The 11837-nt window shown below is 36.1% G+C and overlaps 1 protein-coding gene across 2 annotated transcripts in view; it reads left to right on the top strand.

Moving 5' to 3' along the window:
- Window positions 1–3993: 3993 nt before the first annotated feature.
- Window positions 3994–11837, top strand: part of Adamts6 (ADAM metallopeptidase with thrombospondin type 1 motif, 6) — a 282035-nt gene continuing 274191 nt past the window's right edge. For both annotated transcript variants that reach the window (XM_005392632.2, XM_013518467.1), the window contains exon 1: window positions 3994–4517. The gene's annotated coding sequence lies outside the window, so the exon portion shown is untranslated. The remainder of the gene's footprint in view (window positions 4518–11837) is intronic.

An 11837-nucleotide genomic window follows, 5' to 3' on the forward strand; every position in this document is an offset into this window, starting at 1 on the left:
TCTGCTTTACTTTTGTTTTATCATTTGAAACACACACACACACACACACACGTTTCTTCCTCTGTCCAATTTCTACTCATTCCATCTTTAGTTTCCTGATGAAGCTCTGGTTACTTGAGATTGCTAGGTTTCCTAAAGCTGCTAGCTTTTTTTTTTTTTTTTTTTAAAGAATCACAGGTTTGCCATGTACTCTAGTCTGCTTATAATGTTCATCTTGAGGTTAAATGGAGAAAAGATAAGCGAGGGGAGCTGGAGGGAAAAGGCTCCTCCTTACCTTTTGTTGGTAATAGAGGTTGAACTCAGGTTCTCATGCATGCTAGGTAAGTGCTCTGCCACTGTGCTATATACTTCTTTAAAAATTTTTGTATATTGAGACAGGGCCTTGTTAACTTTCTTGGGGTGGTCTCAAGCTTAATTCTCTTGACTGAGTTTTCAGGTAGCTGGGATTACAGGTGAGCAGCTCTGTATTTGTTTAGAGGGAAAATTTTGAACGAGATTGGTCACTCTAGAAATTTTTAAAAATTTGTACTGAAACTAAAATTCATTCATAGTTTAATTTAAAATTGTTTCATATTTTTAATTGAGAAATAATATGTGATTATACTACTAAAATATTTCCATGCTAATAGAGGCACTGAATATAGTAAGATGAAGGGCCTGTCTGGCAAGCACAAGGTCCTGAATTTGATTCCAGGTGCCAAAAATAAAACCCCACCAAGACTGTGAGCCAAATATAGTAAGATGAGAAGAGTAACATATGGCTAAAAGAACCCCTGTGTTGGTACATGCCTGTAATCCCAGTACTCTGGCGGCTAAGGTTCAAAACCAGCCTGGGCTACATAGTGAGTTCAAGGCCAGCCTGAACTACATTGTAAGACTCTGTCTCAAACCAAACCAAACCAAACCAAACCAAACCAAACCAAACCAAACCAAACCAAACCAAACCATACGTAAAATGAAAATGAAAGAATAAATGAAACCAGTAGATTAAGAAACATTTGAGGTGTGTGTGGTTACTGGAGGCAATGTTGGTAAAAGGATGTGAACTTTCAGTTGAAAGATATAAGTTCAAGAGATCCGTTGCACATTATGGTCCCTCTTGTAATTAATAACAATATACTACATACTTGAAAACTGCTAAGTGAATAGAATTTTAGTGTTCTAAACACACAAAGAAATAAGTTTGATGTGTTGTATGTGTTAGTTTCTCTCTCCTTGTCCTTTGGATTTAGCCATCCACCATATATACATATATCAAAACATCATGTTGTACACTATAAATATATACAGTTTTTATTAGTAAAAGTGAATTTAAAATGAAAATTTAAGAGAGACTAAAGAGGGTAGGGGTTACATTGGCAGGGTCACTTTGTGAAACGTCATTAGACTGAATACTTATCATTAATCTATGTACTTATTTATCCACTTCTCTGTATGACTATTCTACTTTACAAAAATATACAACATAGTGTTTGGATCTTGATTCTAATAAAAAGAGAAAAGACTGTGTTGGGAAGTCTGAGAATTGATATTAGATTATGTGGAATTGTTTTAAACAAAGAGTAATAATGCTGTGGCAGTGACTTGTTTTTTACTCCTTATATTTTCAAAATTCAGGGAAATATATGAATGCAGTGGAATGATATCTGATATTGGTTTCATAATAATGTAGTGGGATACAATGAACAATGGGGGCAGAGTAAACAAAGGTGGTCATGCTTTGACGTTTATTATGAGTGGATGATGGCTACATCGGAGTTTATTTTACTACTTTGCTATTTATATATATATTTGAAATTTTCTTTACTACAATTAAAATGTCCACACACCCATACACATAATAATGTTAAACAGCACTTCACCATTTCTCACATTCCTAATTTTTCACCCTTAGTATTCTTAACTCAATTGGAGGAGGCAAGGAATCTGTTGGAAATTTTTCCTTACTCTGTTTAGACACAGGATGGCACTCTTTGAATACGTAATTAGCCAAAGTCCACTTCTCACTGAATAAGCTCCTTTACAAGGCAGATATTTCCTCGGGCAGTGTATCTTAATTGAGAATAAAAAGAGTTTCAGGTAGCTAAGGAATATAGACGACTGTAGCTACACCTTATCTTTGTTTTTCTGTGCTCTTTGCACAAGTTAAGGAGAGTTAAGGTTCATGTCTGTTTAGATGGCGATTTTATGCAAAAACAACTCTGTGCCCACTTTTATTTTTGGTGTTTACAATTATTGCTGTCTGAGTTAGCCATCTCATGTATTTTACACACACACACACACACACACACACACGAGTCATCTTTATTTAATACTGTTAATGCCAACGACAGAACATATTACTACGTTTTAAATGGCATTTAGCCAGATAATACTGATCAGGGTCAAGATGAGGTCTATTAATTCTGTGGACAGATGCTTTGCCCTTTCAATCCTCGAAGAAACAGCGAAATAACTATTCTTGGATGTTCTCGGTCTGATTCATGCCTTCTTTTGCCAGCTATTCATGGATTCACCAGAAGAATTACACCTACTACCTCCGGCGTAGGAAGGGGGAAAAAAATCAAATGGCCAATAATGTTAGCAGAAGCTAGAAATTTAAGAGCTGGTATTTAGAAAGGTCCTACTCTCTATCCCTTTTCCTCCGGTCCAATTCTCCATTTTGGTTCTGTCCATCGGAAACTGACCCGGCATTAACTTAGGAATGGAATTTCAAAGCGTCAATTTCCCCCTCCCCCACGAACCTTGGAAACTCTTAAACAGCTCCCTAACCTACAGTCTAGGGCAGAGACGGATAAATGATGCAGCAGATTACACCGCTGAAAGGCAACATTTGTCCGGAGCTATTTTCACATTTTTCCTGTTTCCGATTTGTGTGCCAGACTTTGTTTGCTTGCTTAGGACATGGAAAACATATTGGGCATTTTCTTCACGGTTTAATGCCAGTGGCTTTCTCCCAGCAAATGAAAGTGAAAGTGCTACAGTGCAGTGGTATTTTATCCTTAAAGGCTGGACTGGCAGCTGGTGTGTTTGAGGGTAGATGGGGGAGGGTGAGATTGGAAAGGTTGAAGAACCAGTTTTGAGGTTTTGTTTGTTTATCTTGAGATCATAGCAGGGTTCCTGTTTTTACCCCCTACCTTTCTGTGTGTGTGTGTGTGTGTGTGTGTGTGTGTGTGTGTGTGTATCTGTAGATATATTTTCATTTGGGCAGGCAGTGAAGTTTCATTCAATGTATCAACTTAAAAAATACACTTGCAGTTTTCTCCGGTTGCACTTTCAAGCACCATCCCGTCTCACCCTCATCTGGAAATAATGCAAGCTTCTCTGTTCCCCGCTCCCCCCGCCCTTCAAGCTCCACATAACCTGAGCTTGATAATCAGACGGAAAATGTGCAGATCTTAGTCTACTTTCCTTTTTGGTAGTAACCTTACTTGTTGACGTCTTTATAAGACACAGAGGCATTTTGTACACATGTAGCTAACAAGTCTTGAAATCTGCCTGCTGTACCGATCTGAAGTTTGCGTTGTTTACCCACACGCAGTATTTTGGTGCAAATTTTAACGTATTTATTGTATGGACTTCAAAAATACACAAAGGCTGGCACTGAAGGTATTAACAGTGACATTAGTCCATCCAAAATCGCTCATCCTCTCCCTCCGCCTTCTCTTTTTCCAACAAACACTAATAACAAACCAGGCTAGAATTTCTAAAAGAGGTTAGAGAAGGAGGAGCAGCAAGAAAAGAGGCGGAGTGGTTTAGGGAAGAGAGGTTAGAGGGGCCAGAATTTCTCTCATTCACAGGGTGGAAAAGTTGACATTGTCTAAGCCCTTCTGAATGGCTGGTAGTTGGTTACCCCGATTGTACCTCTACCTCCCCTCCCCCTCCACGTGACGACCCAGGACACATGCGCACCCGACGCAGCCCAGGCACATCTGCAGACTGACGTCAGTGTGCTCTGCCTCTGAGGAAAAGCTGCCAAATTTTCTTCTGCAATTCAAGTTGGCTGGGGGCCGGTAGTGAGATCTAGGGCTACTTCAACAAAACTTTGCTGCCCTTCCTGCTCCTCTTGTCTTCTTTTCTCCTGATACCTTTTGATGCTCTGCACATGTTATCTGCATAGCAAAGGCACTAAGCTGTCCAGGAAGAGAGGGCACCACTTCCACCCCCAATAAGTCTTTTTCCCCCTTCCTTTCTTTCTTTTTTTCTTTCCTTTTTTGGGGGGTGGGGGGAGAGAAAGGGTGTTTGCAAAGGCACATCTCAGGTTGGTAGCCTGGATGTATTGAAGACATCTCTTTTTCTGCCAAATCAGAAAGTTCGTTTCCTAAAGCCCTGGTTAGCCAGACTATAGGGTTTTATTCTGGCTGCAGAATAACTGGCTGGTGTGGCTTTGCAAAGGGGGGCAAAAAATAATAAAAATAATAATAAAAAGTTAGAGAAGAGAAGGGAGTACGTGAGCCGTCCAGTGCAATCTCTATTGTTTGAAACTTACTTTTTATCAGAAATTGAAGATGAAAACGGTAAGGAAGACTTCACAATATTCAATGAAACCTTTTTTTTTTTTTTTTTGAAAAAACTTGTGCTTTGCTTGTCTTCCGAATAACGCTTAGAAAACTTTCTCTTCTCTCTCTCTCTTTTTCTCTCTCCCTCTCTCTCTCTGTATGTGTGTGTTTTATGGCAAGGAGTGAGCTTGACTGAACTCATTTTACAGATAGAAATCTTTTTAACTCTAACTAGTTGGGGTTTGTAAACTCTGGGACTTACAAGTATTTTAAGATGCAAATGTATGTTTAATTATGTGAATATACATCTTTTATGAAGTGGACTTGATTATAATAATTATGGACTTTTAACTAATCTCCAAATAGTAATGGAGAAAGTAATAATGATATGTATGTTTTAAATCGATTTCCAGTTTTCTTAAAGAGAAGTCTCCTGTATTTTATAGTTTCATGTCAGTGTCTTAAGTATTCAGACAAGTGCATATTTTATGCTGGGCTCAGAGGATAGCAATAATGTGCTAGATATAGCCCCGATGTTAGGATATGTTAAGCTCTTAATAGGCTAATCAAAGAGATGGAAACGTGTGTTTTTGATTTACTTTTGGCCACTTGGGACGTGCTAGACTCATAACCCTCCGGAGCCTTGTTTATCAGGGTACGTCTGTATATATGTGTATGGGACCAAAGTTCAGGGGTTGGGGAGGGAAAGCAAGAGTGCTGGGGGGAGTGTTGGAAATACTGATAATGTGTATTACAATTCCTGTCTTTGATAATTTCTTCCCTTGTACTAGAGGCAAAGAGAGCAAGAGTGAGAAAGCGCACTGAGAGGGAACAAGAGAGTGAGTTTCTTACTCTTGTTTTTATTTGAGCTGCCGGTGCAACGCGTTTGGGCCAAATGCCAACTGTCTGGGTCACACGCGTTTTATCCAAATAGATTTAGCGCTGCTGTCTGGAAATGGGCTGCTGAATGTTAACTTTAGGATCAACTCAACCAGGGCAGCTCAGACTGTTACCCTCTGTCTGGATGAAGTAGAAGAGGGTGGGGGTGAGGGTGTGCAGAGCAGGGGGAGGAAAAGGGAAACTGAATCATTGCCTGGAACTTTTAAAAAGGCACTGAATGTAATTTTCAACATAGTTTATGTTCAGATTTTTTCACTAATTTCTTTCTTTTTTTTTTTTTTATTTAGCTTATGTTGATTAAGACTGAAACTTGTAGATGTGGAAATGGCAGTCCTTATAATTCATGAGGAAAAGAAATGTAATTTAAAGCTGGTGTAAAGGAAATTAAGAAAATTAATTTTGGAGATAATTGTTTTTCTATGTTTTACCAAAGTGGTAGCTGCAGTTTGGTTTGTATTAATTTAGTGCTTAAATGTGATCATTAGTGTTTTGGATTTTTGAAGAATGGCATATAGAAGCAAATAAATTAATATCAAACAAATCAAATTCATTCATCACAAATGGCAGCACATGATATATGTGTAGTGATATTAATATTTTTGTGTTTCCCAAGGGGAAAATCTTCTAACCTCAAGACCTGAAATATTGTAAATACTTCTCATGGCTGGTCTAATACCTGCAAGATTAATTCCTACTGTTGTCTATTCTTACCACTTCCTCTTCATTTCCTTAGCAACCATTAGGTAACTACCAGTGGCCTCTAAGCCAAATCTTGCTCTGTTTGTGATGTTAGTGACAGAATGAAGAATTAACACATTAAAAGAGAGCTAATAGCATGTTTGGAATGAGGAGAGTGAGGGAGAAAAGAGAAAATGTGGATAGGTCTTTTCTATCAAAGGACAGGGTTGATTATCAACACATTGAGCTAATCTCAAGAAAAAAGGCTTTCTGTTTTTCAGGAAAAAATATCATGAAGAGGACATATATTTACCTCGTTATTTAAAAGAAATGTTTGTTACTATATGGAGTTTAGGGCTTGATATTGGTAAATTTTGGTTTGTATTTTTGCTTCGGAGTCATATACTTTTCTTAATAGATAAGTTTTGAGTGATTTATGTGTTTAATTATATTGTTCCTTGGAGACTAATGTCATGAAGTTTATGAGTGATCTGAAAACTTTATACTTAGAACAGTAATGTCCTTAGCATACAATAGGTGATAAATATTTGTTGAGAGAAAAAATGGAGAATGAAGTAAATTAACTTTCACATATAGAAATTAAATATCTGAAGGGTGCATGGTATTGTTGCTTCTTCTATGGAAACCATATCAACTTTAAAATAAATGACCTGAGTTAAGATGGATCAGAGACATTGAGAAGGATGTTATACATATTCTCCAACTCTAGAATAATAGTTCATGAGAGGAAATTATTACCTTAGCTACTCCCAGACCTCTTGAGTGGGAAGTAAAGATGATAGAGGAAAAAGTCAAGTAATACCCTTCACCTAGGGGACTACTGAGGAAGTCACTGTTGTGTAGGTGTCTGATCTTATTTCTATTTAGCTATTGTACCTTGGTCCTTGGAAGCAGGTAAATGATTTTTTTTAACTTTACTGGTTGTAGCATTTGCATTATGAAAAAGGGCATATGTGAAATCAAAGTCAAATGGAAGTTTGGATTCTATTTCCAAAGTAAAATAGTTATCACTGCATGATCTAATTTCTTTACTATTTGCTTTAAAAGACAATACAACCTAGTTGCTTGACATTATTATATCCAACTATCCCACATTTTTTGAGGCAAGGGGAAACTTGAAAGTATTTTTGAAAGAAGGTATTTGAAAAGTGATGTGATAGAGTGAGGGGTAGAGGCTAACATTTATTTAGCCATTAAAGGGTAATATGCATACACATTTTATCAGGTGTAATCTAATTTTTTATCTCAGCAAGTCTTTGAGAGGTAGATATTAGTGTTGTGATTTTATAGATGAGAAAGTATCTTTGGAGGTTCAGTATCTTGGAACGAAAGGACTCAGGTCCAGTGTTCAATGCCTTGTGCTTTGCACAACCTCATAATGCTTTTGTTCTACAATTTAAAGGGTTAATACACTATGATTTCTGGACAGGTGTCCAATATTTTAGTGTTCATCTTAACATTGGAACTATATATTTGTTTATAATGTCTAGATTAACTTCCTCAACGGTCTTAGAAAGTGGGTTAACCTGTTCACTTTTATTGTGCCGATGACTATGAGTGGTTAGATATGTTACTTGTGATTTTAGTTGAGATCTACCCAACTAACCACTAATACATAGTATTAAGTTCATTCCCTGAGTGCAGCAGTCGCGAAAGAAAGGGCAGGAATGAGAAAAAACTCCTCAGATTTATTGAGTACCGATGTGCTGGGTACTGTAGCTAATGATGGAAGCAAGAGTCACACTCAGTTTAATTTCAGAGCCTCTGTTCTTTCTACTATGCACCAATGCCCTTTTTACTGCAAACCCTTAAATCATGTTAGTTTAGTGCTGGCCAAATAGTTACATATTTCCTTTTTCTCTTAACACTATTGGCTTAGTTAACTTGGGCATTTACAGGACAGTGTTAGTAAGGTTAACAGTGAAGGTTACAAAGAATAGAACATTGAAGGTGAAAAAGTAGTTGTTTCTTAAACCCAGCAAATTATACTGTAAGTTTGTCATTCATTTCAATGCCCAGGAAAACAGAAGAAAATGATCAATGATTCAGCAAATATATCACTACTAGTAGAAAATTAACTAATCTATGTTAAATGATCATCTTCCTCTTTAAAGAAAGATTTTAATTTAAAGTATATGAAAGGCCCATTTAAACTCAGACACTAGAATGTTTGAATAAACATTTTAGTAATTTTTAAAAAATTAGATACTAGAAATGAATGTTGCTCATGGAGAAACAATTATACTTTAATACCTATGGTTAGATTTGGGATATAGAAACTGTGTGTAAGTAGGTTGGAAACCAAAATAACTTGGTTCTTTTTATTACTGTTATTGAATAACAGGGTGACTTACTCTCTTTGTAGACTTTTATTTGAGAAGAGATATATAGTATCGGCTGCCTTGCCTAAATCCTTGTAAAAGTAATTTTGAGGTGAAACAACTGCTGTAGGTAAAGATGCTAAAGCTATTCCTATGAACTATTGATACGACTTATGAATAGTTTATGTGACATTAGTTGTATTGAACTACTATTGAATGTTTTAAGTTATAGTACCTCAAACTGGAAGTGTGATATTATTGTTGTTATTGTTTAGAGGTTTTGAGTTTTTTTGGCAAAATTGGGAATTAAACCCATGGCCTTCACACTGACATACATCCCCAACTGTTTTCTTACTTTATTTTATTTTATTGTTTTTTGAGTCAGGGTCTAATTATAGTACAGGCTGGCCTTAAAGTCACTCATGTAACCTAGACTGGCCTTGAACTCACAGCAATCCTCCTGTCTCAGCCTCCCGAGTGCTAGGACTGCAGGTGTGCACCACCATGCCGGGTTGGAAGTATGATATTATACAGAAAATTTACTTTAGAGCCAGATAGCATTGTGTGTAAATCTGTACTCTGCTGTTGACACTTCTTTATCTATGTATCATAAATTGGTGGCTGTTAGTTAACAATTGCTGCATATAACAAATTGCCACAAACTGAAGGATTTAAAACAACACATATGCATTGCTTCACAGTTCCTTGTATCAGGAGTCCAGGCACAGCTTAGCCATGTCCTCTCCTCAGGATCTTTGATGAAGTTACAAGTCAAAGCGTTGGCAAGCACTGTCATCTCCACAGCTGACTTGACTGGGGAACAAGCTGCTTCTAAGCTCATTGAGTTTCTTGCATGCTGTTGGACTGTGGGTCTCAGATCCTTGACAGTGATAGATGGAGGCTGCTCTCAGTTCTTTCCCTGTGGGCCACCACTAGCAGTTTGCTTCATCTGAGCCAACCAAAGAGTCTGCTAGCAAGATGGCAGTCAGAATGTTTTGTAATTGAACTGTAGAAGTGACATCTCCCAATGATGACATATTCTTTTGGTTAGGATTAAATTATTCAAGGGAGAGGACCTTAAGAAAGAGTATGGATATCAAGGCTAGGCTCATGGAAGCCACCAGTCTGCCCTGCCACAGGGCAATAGTATCTACGTCACAAAACTGTTGCGAGTGAAGATGAAAGGAAATAACACATTTTAAATTCTTTATTTTTGATGACTATTCTTGAACTACTTTGCCAGTTACTACCTGTTAGTCTTAGGTACTATTTCTGTTATTACTAACACTATTTTTCACATTTTCCTTGCCATCTGGACTTTCTGAAATGTATTTCTTCTATTTGGAACGATTACCTTTAGCAATTTGATTTGTGTAATTTCATTCCTTTCCAAGACCTACCTCAAATACTGTATTTTTACCAGTTCTTTGATTTATCCTTCTTTGAACTAGAAGTCATCTCTCTCCTGCAGTGTCTTTTATGACTTTATTATGGCATATATCAGTCTGTTTTGAGTTTTTATCTTATTTAGATATGAACTCCTTAAGGGCAAGAACTGCGTCTTATCTTTTCTGTATCCTTTAATCCTTTTTGTATTCTGATGTTGCTTTATCATCATCTTTTAAACATTGTAAGACAATATTTATTGTTAAATAAATTAATTTTCTAAGATTTAGCAGTTTAACAACTTGTAGTGACAGATGTAAGGCATTTTGAATGGTTGTGGTTGTTTTATATTTTGTAATAACCGGTATTTGAGGCACCATAGGAAATGACATAATTACAAATAGTCTCTCATATATCTAAGATGATTTTGTTTTAACCACTACTCAGTTATTCATTCATTTACTCATCTATGTTAAACCAAAAAATATATAGCAAACAGTTACCAAATGATAATCCCATGTATTAAGGACTTGAGATGAAAATCTTTCTAATCTTTTGTGTACTTCCCTGTGTTATTAATAGTAATTCATCTTATTGAAAGTTGTTTGACTTTCCCCCCTAAATTCATGCTTAGTATTATAATAGTTAGATATTGAGATATAGCACACTTATATACACAATAGGAAAGGCTAAACTATGTAAGAATGGTTTGCCTGTACCCCAAAATTTAATACTTTAGAGTTCTAAAACTACTTTTTAGTTTTGGGACTTTTTTATTTTTAAATTTTTAAATTTTTAATTTTTTTCAAGCCATGCAAAGTTCACCAAAACAATTTTTCTTTCCAGTGTTTAATTGGGTATGCACTCAAGCATGACACAGGTTTGGATTCAGTAAGTCCTCTCATGCAGAATTATATTCTTATAAAGAAGCCAGTTCCATCTAGGGTCTACTACCTATACACCTATGTTACAACATTTATATCAAATATGGTATCTGAAGAAAAGATACACATATAATATGTTCATTTAGCCTATGTATTTTACAGAAAGATTAAAAATCCAAGTCACACAAAACTCAAAATAAATCTGTGTTTTGTTATTAGTAAATTTTGTTGTTGTTTTCCTTCTAATATGCTGTATGATGGAAAATCACATAGTTAAGTGTGCTAATATTCTGAACAAAAAGTAATTACATGGGTTCTGAATGAGGTTTTTGGTGGAAAGTAGTGTATGAGATAGAACTTCCAAATTTTGCGATACCTACATGAAGTTTAAAAATTTTTAGAGTTGAAGTGACCTTATTATTGCCTTATAAAAGTTATGTGGTAAAGTAAATATGGTCCAACTTTTTAGAAGCTTAGTTTTGTTATCACTGGCATTTTCACAGACAGCTGATAAATGCCACTCTGTATATAGATCTGCTTTGTCAGAAAAATGATAGGTGCTTCATAAAGCAGTACAGGAATCTCTGCATGTGGATAGATTTAAAGAGCACATTAAGGAATGTGTTGTACAAATAGTGAATTTAGAATATTAAAAAAATATTAATTTTTTTTAAATATTAAAAGCTTTTAAAAAATATTAAAAGGTTAGTTCACTATATTTTTCCATTGTTATTTTCAAAGTTTTTATTTTTTTAATTTTTATTTTATTAGTAAATATTTATAGTACATAATGAGGACATGCTTCATAGGGAGTTGGTCCATGTACTTGACACATCTTAATTCTTTTTTCATCCCCTTCCCCTCCTCCCCTCCCCCTCCATCTCTTGGTCCTTTTTCCCTTCCCCAAAGAGTTATCACCCCAGTTCCCATGATCTGTCTTATTTTGCTCTTTATTTATATTTTTGGTTTCTCATATAAGAGAAATAATGCAATGTTTAAGCTTGTGCGTCTGATTTATTTCACTTAACATGATCTCAAGGTGCATCCATTTTCCTACAGATGCCTCCAGTTACAGCAGAGTAGCACTGCACTGGGTGTACATACCACATTTTCTTTATCCATTGATCTGTTAGATTCCTAAATGTGAA

The sequence above is a fragment of the Chinchilla lanigera genome, unplaced genomic scaffold (genome assembly GCF_000276665.1).
Source record: "Chinchilla lanigera isolate Chin_1 unplaced genomic scaffold, ChiLan1.0 scaffold00045, whole genome shotgun sequence".
NCBI classification, from domain to species: domain Eukaryota; kingdom Metazoa; phylum Chordata; class Mammalia; order Rodentia; family Chinchillidae; genus Chinchilla; species Chinchilla lanigera.